Source organism: Alligator mississippiensis, chromosome 15 (genome assembly GCF_030867095.1).
Source record: "Alligator mississippiensis isolate rAllMis1 chromosome 15, rAllMis1, whole genome shotgun sequence".
Classification (NCBI taxonomy): domain Eukaryota; kingdom Metazoa; phylum Chordata; order Crocodylia; family Alligatoridae; genus Alligator; species Alligator mississippiensis.
Window position 1 is genome coordinate 38,535,606 of NC_081838.1, and position 11,892 is coordinate 38,547,497.

The 11,892-nt window shown below is 44.5% G+C and overlaps 1 long non-coding RNA gene across 1 annotated transcript; it reads left to right on the plus strand.

The window, feature by feature from the left end:
• Nucleotides 1-899: 899 nt before the first annotated feature.
• Nucleotides 900-8,765, plus strand: LOC132245875 (uncharacterized). Its single transcript, XR_009457592.1, has 2 exons — nt 900-1,212; nt 1,911-8,765. It is a non-coding gene; the product is annotated as an uncharacterized LOC132245875 (long non-coding RNA).
• The last annotated feature ends 3,127 nt before the right edge of the window (nt 8,766-11,892 follow it).

Sequence of the window (11,892 nt, forward strand, 5' to 3'; positions counted from 1 at the left end):
TATACATTAATACACCATGGCACTGAGAGCCATATAAGAACCCTCACAGGTAGCCCAGAAAGCAATCTCTGCCTGTATGATTATGCATCTATTTATTGTGTATATGAAATTATAATATTTTGCAGAGCATGAAGGAAAGTTAAATGTAACTGAAATCATTAATCCTCCTTATAGTTCCACCTTTAATGAAAGCTTTGGAATGTTCTCTAATCTCTGCAGAGCCAAACTGTTTTTTAAAAGCAATTAAACACTTGGGAGAGTGATCTACTTACATATAATAATGTCACATCCATCCACTAATTGGAATACATTAAAAGTTTAAGTTTGATCAATATTTGTCACTCTCAACCACCAGTTAACATTAATAAAGTAGATTACTGTCGGAACAAAAAAAGCAAGAATCATCTATGAAATTGTTACGACATAATCAAGACTAGCAGTTAAAACTGACTGTCCCAGGGGAGCTGGGATGCCGAAGGAACCCCGGGGCAGCAAAGAGTCCCACTTACCTCCCGGAAGAGCCGGCGCGGGTGATCAGCGTTTATCCGGCTGCGGCAGAGCAGCGGGGGCAGAGGACGCCTCGCGGAAGGAACAAAAAGCTCCCCCGCTGAGGCAGTGGGGTGGCCGATGAGAGGAGACCGGAGGAGTGAGCTCCTGCATGGAGGAGATCAGCCGCCACACAGCTGCGGAGAAAACAAGGGGCGGAGCCAGAGCGGGCCCCGAGAAAGCCGGCAATGCAACCGGCAGCAGTGCTGGTGGTGGGGCCGGCTCCGAGGCGGTCGGCAGAGCCGGTGAGGGAACCGGCTGCATCACCGACAACAGAACCAGAGGAGGAGCTGGCTGGGTGACTGGCGGCAGCGCCGGTGGGGGAACGGGCCGCGTCGCAGGCGGCAGCGCCGGTGGGGGAACGGGCCGCGTCGCAGGCGGCAGCGCCGGTGGGGGAACGGGCCCCGTCGCAGGCGGCAGCGCCGGTGGGGGAACCGGCCGCATTGTGAACGGCAGCGCCGGTGGGGGAACCGGCCGCATTGTGAACGGCAGCGCCGGTGAGGGAACCGGCCGCGTCGCAGGCGGCAGGGTTAAGGAAGGAGCCGAGGCAGAAGGGCCAGGCTGACGACCCCAGTAGGTTGAACATTGAGCTGAAGACCTTTACGGGCGGATGGCAAGTTGGGAGCAAGAGAGCGGCAGGCCAAGGACACCATGGAAGCCAAAAAGGTAGAGCTTCAGGTGGCGAGTGGCCGGGGTATAGGGGAGGACGGAGCCCCGAGAGTACCTGCCGAGGAAGGCGCCAACCCTGGGGGCTGCCCCAAGGGAGGACCCCCCACTGAAGTTCCATCCAAAGTCGTGGCAGGCGAGTTAAGGGGTCCTCCTGACGTCAGCAGGGGTAACGGCTGGGCCTCGCCCGTAAGCCCAGGGCACACGAGATCTTGGGCCCGGGCAAAGGCGGCGCGGGAACACCTATTAGAGCAGAGGCGGGCACACTGATCTATAAATCCAACACCAGAACGGTGCAGTCACTTATCATTAAGGGAATGTATCCTGCTACCCATCCTGTATTTGGGGCACTTTCTCCATAAAAAGTACAGTAGTCTAAGCCCATTTAGCAGTTATGAAACACTTTCTATGAAATGGCTTTGACTTGGTGTTATCGGCCTGCCTTATGCTACTTACACATGTTTAAACGAAAGGTTCCCTACAGCTTTCCAAAAGCAGGGAAAAAATCCACTTTCAGTTCTTAAACAAGTAAATAGTGCATAGAGAATTGTTTAAGGAAAAAAAAGAGCAAGGATTAGAAAGAGGCTTTTATATATTTATGCAAAGCCTCCAGAAAGGCAATAGCTGCCAAAGAACTGAGCTGCTGTGCGGGGAATTTATTACATAACAAAAACGGCAAAATCGGCTTTATTTGCCAGGTATGGAAAATGGTAAAAGTTATGCAGTGTTGCCTACAGACTGAAATCCTATTCAAGTCAGTGGACAAGTTCCCACGGAGTTCAAGGACATTTGGAAGGAGAACCCAAGCTTTCCATCCCCACAAAACTCAGGCACCACTTAATATCAGCACTGGCGTTAAACCCATCTCTCAACAAACAACTACAGGATATGCCTCTTTTTCGGCACAGGGGACGTCCCAAGCAAGAGACTGGACTTCAGCTTTGGTGCTGAATTGGACTCAAGTAACATGATTTTGGCTCATTTACATAAGAGCTGCTTTTTAGAAACACTGAGCACTTTCAGCTGCCATGCACTTCAAACAGGATGATGAGCATGCAGCATTTCTGAAGAACTGCCTTTCATTGCCTCATGAGAGGCTAATGCTATTTCATGGAAATAGCCTGAGGCTTAAACTAATGGTTCTAAAGCTCACTCACATCCTCAGAAGAAAATGCTACATAAATGCAAAATATTGCTATAATAAGCATTCAACAGTACAAGCCATAATAATCATTTTCTTCCCTTCTCCAGCAGCAAAGGAGAAAATATAATACTTACCTTGGTAGAATTACCATGTCTTGGAGAGACTATAAATGGAAAATTCTCACATGATACTTCCTTGGATGAAAGCTCCTATGCAAGTGTAAATTATTATCATTAAAATAATGATTTTGTACCCTGCTTAAGTTTTTTGCAGCTTGCCCTGAGATTGAAAACAAAGCTCAAGGATGTAATGTGAATTTTACCACAGCATTTGGTCTCCATCTGAATTGTGTAGCCCTCACAATCAGCACACAGAGACCGCATTAAGAAAGAAGGCCCTATGGTACAGGATCCAAATGTGTTGCCTTATTTTTCTCAGATAATTTTAAAGCCAGGAATGACTACAGAGATTGTAAACAGTACCTCACCAGTTCCAATCCAGTTCAGGTAGGAAGATGAACAGAAGAGATCATCAAGTGATGGCTCTGAGGTGTCACATAAAATGTGTTCTTTAGTCTCAGGGCAGCTATCATGGGTGTTTTTATCCATTCCAGACACCCCTCGCTGCCACTCTCAGCAGACAAGCAAATCATTAAAATGACCACAGAGGCTGATTTAACCTCTCAAACCCTCAAAATATTCTTCCCCCATGGCAAGATCAAGACACGCTGGCTGGGGAAGCATGCAGAAGCTTGCCTAGCATTTGACTGGGTAATAGGTCCTTGAGAAGCAAGCCAGAAAACAATGTAGATACCTTCTAAAAATGTTGCTTTGAGTTAGAACTGGTTTAAAATTTTTCAAGCAACCTTTTTCAATGGAAAAGATGTTTTGAACAACATCTAAAAAGATGTGTTGGGAATGTATTGATTTTGTAAAAAACAACAACATTCAGTTCTGAGCAAGTCAAAATATTTTATTTCAGTCCAATCTTAACTTCTATCAAGTCAGAGCACATGGTGAAAAATCCTCAGGTTCCTATTTTCCACCCTGATTTGGGATTAAGTGAAATTTCAGGAACTCAGCATATTTGTTTTCTAATCATTTCCACCCCTATTTTTGAGAGTCTCTGGCACCAGCTGCTAGACATCCTTGACAGAAGTACTTCAACTGAGTTCAGTCAGTGTTTTAGGTCCCCCATTCCTCTGTAAATAAGGACTAAAACACCTCAAACCTTTATACAGAAAAATGGAGAGTCCCAAATTAGAGAAAAGGATGGAAGTAGGTGAGAATAGGCTGTGCTCCAAAATCCATTTGAATCAATGTATTCAGTGTCCAAGGTTTAAAATTACTTTATAAACTGTCACTTTTCAAATTCAAGTTCAATCCAAACATGATTTATACGTGATCAATAGATATTACAAGTACGTTGCAGACATGAATAGATGGTGTGAAGTATGTGCTAGGCCCTATCAGTCTTAGTTGTTAGAGACCTGGGGTTATATAAGTAATCTTTTGACCCAGGAAACTTTATAATCATCCACAAACACTGCTTGGGATCAACATGGAAGTACACAGATACAATTCTTGTGTTCTACAAGAAGAAGTCAGACTTACATATTATCACATCATCCTTTCTGGCACAGATAACAATTCCTGAACATGTCCATCAGTCACATATTAACTACAGCTTGTTAAGACTTGCCTGATGAAGTGGACTGAGGAGGATGGGGGGGGGAAGACAACTATCTGTGCCTCCAATTCCCAAGTGGGTGCTATTTGAGGGGGAGGAGGAGGAGGGTGAGGGTGATTGGTTAATTATTCTAGTTACTCTTTTGGTCTCTCCAACTCTTTTTGTCCCTGTATCCCCAAAACAGTAGAGCGAGGTTTGTTTCTTTTTAAACATTTTTTTCAATTCTATTGTTTTTTCCTTTGAAGGAAGGGAAAACAAAAACTTGTCCAGTTCGATCATTAGCCTGCCACAAACTATTTATAAATGGAACTTCAATATTCAAGTGTGACCATAAGAGACTGGAAAAATATTTATGATGCTTGAAACAAATCCTTTCTATTTCATGCACAGCTGATTTACACTACGCTGTTTAATGACTCTTCTATTTTTTTTCTTGCCATTTGCCGATCTTTTTTGGTGTCTTATTTGCCATCAATCACACCCTAAGTACAGTAATGCTCTCTAGGGCTGTGCGAAACAGCACCGTTTCATTTTGACTTTTTTTTCGCCATTTCGATGGGACAGTGTTTCATTTTGAGTTTCGGTTTGTTTTGAAAGCACTGTTCCTTTTTGTTTCATTGCAACTGTTTCAACGTTTCGCCCTTAGGCTATAATGGGGAAGCACAGAACTGCCTATAACTTTGTCATATTTTGGCAGATTTGAATGAAAATAGCAGGGATGGTAGCCCCTTCTGAGGGCATGAAGCCCACCAAGTTTCCAGGGGATAGGTGAAGGGGTTTCTGGGAAACTGCACCTCAAGCTGCTGACAAGAAAAACTCATGTCACTTGTAAATGTGAAGGCACAGGGGGGTGAAAATAGCAGGCGTGGTAGCCACTGATGAAGCTGGGAAGATACTTGGTATTTATCTAAAAGTTTTTTGAGGATGCTCCACATCCCTGGTGATTAACCCCAGAAGGTTGAGGGTATTCAGCATTGCAATACCCAAATGATTTAGAAACACCTAAATGGTGTAGGAGCTTAAAACAAATCAACTCGCAATAAGTCACTTTTAAAAGATATTTAATAGAAATAAATGCAAAGGGGGATTCTTAAAAGTACATAAGCGCTTATCTGCCACGGATTTAACTGAGAATGAAACAAACACGTATGACAGGATTTCCTTTTAAAAATCCTGTTTTCATATTTTGGTTTCTAAGTAACTTTAAAAAAATTGGGCCAGCACAGATAATCCTCCCACAGGATCTGGCACAGATGATCATCGTCTTAGCCCTCTGAGGTATGGAAGGGGTATCTGTATTTCCTGAAGAGATGTAAGGGCACTGAAGGAGGGAAAGGACTTCTTAGAGGTCAGACAGGATGCTGGCGATACAGCTGGAAATCTAAGTTAGTTCCCTCTTTGCGCTTAAATTTCCACTCCAAACCTTATAGCACTTCATAGGAGGACACATTATGTCCAACTGACTGATAAGGAAGCAGAGTCACAAGGAAAATTGGGTCATTTCACCACATTAATGAAAGACCCAAGGCCTAAGTGAAAAACCTGCCAACCTGACAGAGCCCAATGTCTTAGAAAGGGTTGAACACTGACCCACATGTAGCGCTTCTGAACAGAGAAATCAAGTGGTCCCAGCAATCCAAGATGCCCATGCACTATGGAAAAGCAGTATCATTGTGTAAGAGAAAAATATATCATAATACTGACAAGCTTCCCTCATGCCCCTTACCTTTAGATGCATCATACTCCTTTACACACAGTATACAGATTTTCCGTGGCCTTCAGAAGCAAGAACCTATTAAAAGTTTTGGACATTAGGGCTAGGGGCAGACATTCAAAAAGCTGGAGTTGGAATGATTCAACCTTTGCAGGTTAGTTTAACCTGGCTAGGCTGAACTGGTTTGTAACAGGACAAACGTTATCTCTCGACTGAGGCAAAGCAGGAGAGTTAGTCTTCCCTCTACCCCCACTGGTAGCTGGGTTTGCCTGCCCTCGCCGCCGTGCTCCCTGCCTGGGAACAGGCCCCCTGCTGACCCTTCCACCGGCAGATGAGGGAGGAGGAGTAACCCCTGTCCCTGCCCCTCCCACCCTAAGGGACCCTGCTGGCCAGCATCTGGCCATGTCCCCTCCCCGCGTTTGCAGCAGGAGAGGGCAGGGTCCATGTTGGGGGCAGCAGCCCCTGTCATAATGTGGGGGAGCGCGAGCCCCTTCCCGATGGGGGCACTGTGCTGCAGGGCTGGCAGAGCTGCAGCGGGGTGTGTGCAGTAGCACCGGGGTCCCGAGCGGGCCAGAGCCCTGCAAGCCCCCTGCAGTGCTCTGCAGAGCGGCCCCTCCCGGGAAGAGGCTTGCTCTCCAGGAAGCCGTGACTGGCTAAATTTTTTAGGGGTCCCACGGGCCGGATAGAACATCCTGGAGAGCGGCATCTGGCCCCCGGGCCGCATTTTGCCCACCCCTGCCTTAAACACTGTATAGGAGGAACAATCAAAGCCTGGTAGTGAACGCGCCTTCTTAAAAGTATAAGGGAATGTTTTAACGTGCTCAGAATTTATGCCCTTGTGGATGTTTTAACTGAATGAAGCTCTAGATCATTTTAAGTCGACCTCTTAACTCAGGCTGTTCTTTTTCCCCTTCCTTTGAGATATGAGTCTTTGGGGTTCCTGTCAAAAAGTTTGCTGCAAGGCAAGCAGGAGAAAGAGGGGCAACATACACACACTACAGCTGAGAGGACAACTGTAACAACCAATTGCTTCAGGGCCAGTTATTTGCCACAAAACTGAAGGACTGGGATATTTCTGACTTCAGACACTTTATTTTCCTGCTGCACTTCAAAGTACCCAGGGGAACTTTTCCAATCTTTTCTCCAATGCCTGATGAAGGGTGTCTGTGCCCGAAAGCTTGCAACTAAAGACATTTTTTTGTAAAAAACCTTGTTGGTCTAATAAAAGATATCACCTCTACTATGAGTCCTGATTGCCTTTTCCTCTAGACCAATGTGGCAACAACCTGGATAGCTAAATCGGAAGAAACAAGTTAGTTAGAGAGCTTGTCAAATACCTCTCCCTCAGGGAAGAAATGTCCACTATGCACAGACTCCCTTCTGGCCAAACCAGGGTAGGAGCTACTGTCTGAACTACACCTACTAATTAATATTTTGCACTTCTAATGCATTGCATCTTATTACAGGTTCTCAGAGCACTCTGCAAAAAAGTAACCATCTCAACTGCATGCATCTAAACTAAGTACAATTATCCCCTCGTCTATTCACGGGTTAACTGAGGTACATCGCTCAAGGCGTTTCAGAGATGTACCATGATTTTAGGGTGCTCAACCTAAGATACATTAAATGTTCCTGCTTTTCACATACTGCTGAGCACTTACATTTCAAAAATCCAGTGTCCTTACGGTTCTGCTAAGTGACATCATTTTTTTAGATGATTGTTTTGTCACTATTATTGTGTCACTACTGGGAAGAGCCAGGAACAGGAGCCATACATCCAAATGATGACCCTCATTGCTTTAAACACTTGGGAGAATACTTCATCTGTTATTTAAAGAAAACAGTACTGTATTTATCTGCTACTTTGCGACATGCTTTTGAAGGTGCCCCCTTTGCAAGTCATCAGGAGGCAGATTACCCACCGAGGTCAATGATACTTTCATACATCAAAGATGCATGGGAATGGATCCAGGAGTGTTTGTGCTGACTTCAACAGACATTGGTTCAGCCTTTAAGAACTAATGAAACGTAAGAACGGTAGACACTGCAAAGAGAAATGCTGAAGGGTAGCAGTCTAAAACAGTTATGAAAATTAAACTGGCCAACCAGACAGTAACTGTGGTACACAGAAGTATTAGTAGTTGTCGAGAGAAGCAATTGCAACTACAGCTTATCAGTGATTCCTATTCCCAGTAAAAAAGTCAACAAAACTGAGAAATAGAAGAACAGAACGGAAAAGAGAACAGAATAGAAAAGTCCAATTTTATTTCTACATTTGTATTTTCATCCAAAGTGAGAAAAGGGTGTTTGCTTGTTTTTTGTTTCCAGGAAGTAAAACATTGTTTCCAATATTCTGCTCCCCTGATTTTTTTTTAATTTGGGGTGTCCACATTTTTCAATGAAAAGGAATATTTCAGAAAGGCTGGGGCTCTGGGTCACTGAACCAGTGGCTCATCAAGACATAAAATATGATGCAAGGAGCATGAAGCATATGAAAAAAACCAGCCCCCTAGCAACAGATTGATTTTGTCCACGTTTTGCATTTCCTATGGAGAACAGCAGTGAACATGGCAAAGTCCACCCACGCATCTCCAGTAGTGAACACGAACCAAACATTCCCACTCACTCGTGGAAGGAAGAGTTTTGCAATGTTGTGACAGCTAGGTGAGAAACCACGAGAGATGTCTGAACTCCCCTCATTGTAATTCCTCCTGCAAGGGCGCATGGACGATTACTTGTCTTCCACGGCTCTGGACTCTGTTATTTGTGCTGTTTGCTGCTCGTTATTTTTGTGCTATAAAAAAAAAGTGAGAGAGACAAGCCGTTCTTTCTCTGTCAAAATAACTTGCACAAGAAGAGGCTATGGAGAGGAGAATGGCTTTCTGAATATGTATGACCTTAGGGCCTTAACAAATCCTATGCTCTGGGCCGCGTGGGATAGGTTAGCTGCTAACCAACTTCCCTAATGCATAAGTCCGTTGGAAAATAAATCATCATATCTGTTCACAGCCAATGTGCTACATTCCTTTGTCTACATTTGCACGCATCATGCTTGCTATTGCACCTCAGTCATTTATTTAAAAAAGAAAAGACAAAGAAAAAGAAAAAAAATAGGCATTATTTTGCCAAACTGACCTTTGCCACATACTTACGTTCCATATTAGCTCCCACTAACCAGGGAACCAGAAGTGAAATGTCACTGCTGACTAGTGACAAACACTGACAGCACAAGGAGGATGATTTATTCCTTAAATTTGATTCTTGTTACAATTAAGCTACCTTTCCCAAAGAAAGATGAAAAACCCAAACAGCAAACATTTTCAAAGGAAATAAAACCACTTACCTTGCAGTTGACAAATACTGTAAAGTTCTCCACACAGATAATAAACTTAATAATAAAAGTAGAACCTAGGTTTGATCTTTTGAAAGAAAAATAAGTAATGTAAAGTTTAAACCTGGATTTTAAATGTGATGTTTATTTTGTACAGATGCACATGTGCGTATGTGTGCGTGTGTCCCCACATGCATTCACACCTGAAAATACACAGCTTCTCTTTATGGACAGTCTCTATTACTAGTTTTCTGGCCCCAGAACTTAGGCACATCCATGTGAGAGAAAGAGTATACAGTCCAGATTATCCTACATTATTACTCATTTTAGGTGCTCATTTTTAGGTATTTTGAAGGGGCCCAACACCTGCCCTCTGAAACAATCAGATTGTTTTTAAATGCCTCAGACTAGGGGCCTGAAAATTGAAAGAGCCAAAGTCAGAATATATTGGAAAATGTAGCCCTGTGGGGAGAAGTTTCAAAATCACTGTGGAATAAAGGTCATTTAGCACTCTAGTGGCAAAGCTGGGAATAAAACCCAGGTCAACTGCATCCTAGTTTAGTGTTTTATAGGGGTGTCTGAAATGGGCCTTATTCAATTCAGATTCAGCCTGAATCAGGGACACTGATTTGATTCGTTCATTCGGCTCACTGTCCCCGATTTGATTCGGCCAAATCCGAATCTGAAGATTCGACGCCGATTCAGAGAATCAGCGATTTGGACATAGACACAGCTTGAAATGTGTTTTCTACACACCTCGAGGTAGCAGGCACGGCTCGTGAACGCTGCGATGCTGAGGAGGATGGAGTGTCCCACAGGAGTGCGGGGGGCCCCTCCACGTGTTCACCGGTGAACCTGGAAGTGGATCAGACGTACTTCCGGTCCACTTCCAGATCCACTGGGGAGTGCGCAAGAGGCTCCCCCTCCACATCCCTCCAGCTCAGCAGTTGGCCATGAGGGGACTCCGGGTGCCCCCCCAGACCCAGGAGGCACCAGTAGCTGAGCTGGGGGAGCATGGAGGCCCCCCCGCCCTCCTTGCACTCCCTGGCAGACCGGAAAGTGGACTGGATGTGCTTCTGGTCCACTTCTGGGTCTGCTGCCAGGCACACTGGGAGGCCCCCCACACATCTGTGGGGCACTCCATGCACCCCAGCATCACAGCATTCATGAGCCATGCCTGCTACCTAGAGGCACGTAGAAAAAACATTTAAAGCTGTGTCTATGTCCGAATTGCTGACTGTCCACATCGATTTGGAGGGTTCCGATTAGATTCGGAGAGATTAAAGGGTCTCCTGATTCCATCTGGATTCGGAGCTTCAGCCACCAAATCAGGCCAAATCTCCGCTGAATTGAATCAGAGACTGAAGCTTCGCACAGCCCTAGTGCTTTATTTACGAAGGAAATCTAAAGGTCCAAGCCTGTGCAGGCTTCAGGCTTCAACGCACTTGTTTTCTCTCTATTCTTTCACTAGCTTCTGTGACCTTGGCCCTCTACCATTTTCCTCTTCTTTATACTGTGAAACAATGAGATACAATGTCAGGGTCTGTTCTGTGCTTTTAAGACATCAATTCATTCTTCTTGATCTTCGCACCTCATGGAAAATGGAGAGAGACTTTTTAAGTCATTTCCCCAGCCTTCTGACTCTCAGGAGGTGCTGATCAAAATCCTATATTTATGTCATCAAAATGATGGCAGCAATCTTCAGAGCTGTAGGAATCCACAAGCATTTACCTGACAGAATTCCCCTAATCCCAAATAAAAATACAATCCCAAAGCCTCTGTAGCGGTACATCTTTTCTAAACTATTAGAGAGAGACTGAAAACAACAGCTAATTATGACATCCCACTCCACATAGGGCAAGTTCGAGCTCCTCCTCCTTCTGGAAGTGATGCAGGAGGGGAAAAATGAAGCTACATTTATTGCACCTAACCTGAAGCCTTGCATCTCCATTGAGTTTCCATCTTTGTTGCAGATTTTCGCAGAACTTGGGCAAGCCACTTCATCTCTCTCGGTGCCTCAACTCCCAATTGTACAAAATGGGGAATACTATACTGTCTTATCTTACTGGGGCTTCAAAGGCCCAATCCAGAGGAAGAGCTGTCGGACTGTGGTGAGGAAAGGTCAAAGTAGCACTTAAAATAATTTCTCGCTGCCCCCTCAAACATCCTTTTTAACTGTGCAGGATTGAGTCCTGAGCTTCAGTTACATTACAGCTGTCCTTGTCTCGTGCCTTTCTTTTGTTTCTGATCCACAAGGGCTGTTTCTTTCTGCTTCTCAGACTGCTTCTGTGTGCTTAGTGTAGAAAAGCCATTAAAAGGTCTTTGTAGTGACATGGAAGCACTTAGTGAGCATGTAAAGCAACATATCCCATGCCAGATGGAGGGTTCAGTAAAGGGTTAATAGGGGAAGGAAGCAGAAAGCATGAGTCCATTCTGAAAACTAAATACAAATGACAGAAACTATTGCCATTATTTATGTCTGACACAGCGGATCTGCATCTTGTAAAGCTATGTAATTCCATTTACTTTTCTATTTGCCTCCCTCAGCAGCTTTCCTCTTTTCTTCCCCCATGTTGTGTATTATTTACTGATCATACAGCATCTTGTTTGCTCCGTTACTCCTCATTCAAAAGTAAGAAATAAAAGTTTCTCAATAAAGAAAAAAGGACGGGGGGAGAAACTAGAGCTAAAACGCTGTTACTCACCCACCACATCTTCATGTTATTAATTTCTGATTGAAGGGAGGCCACCCCATGGCTTCCCAAACCTGGTCTTACTCTTAGGACCGCAGGTGCTCGTGGT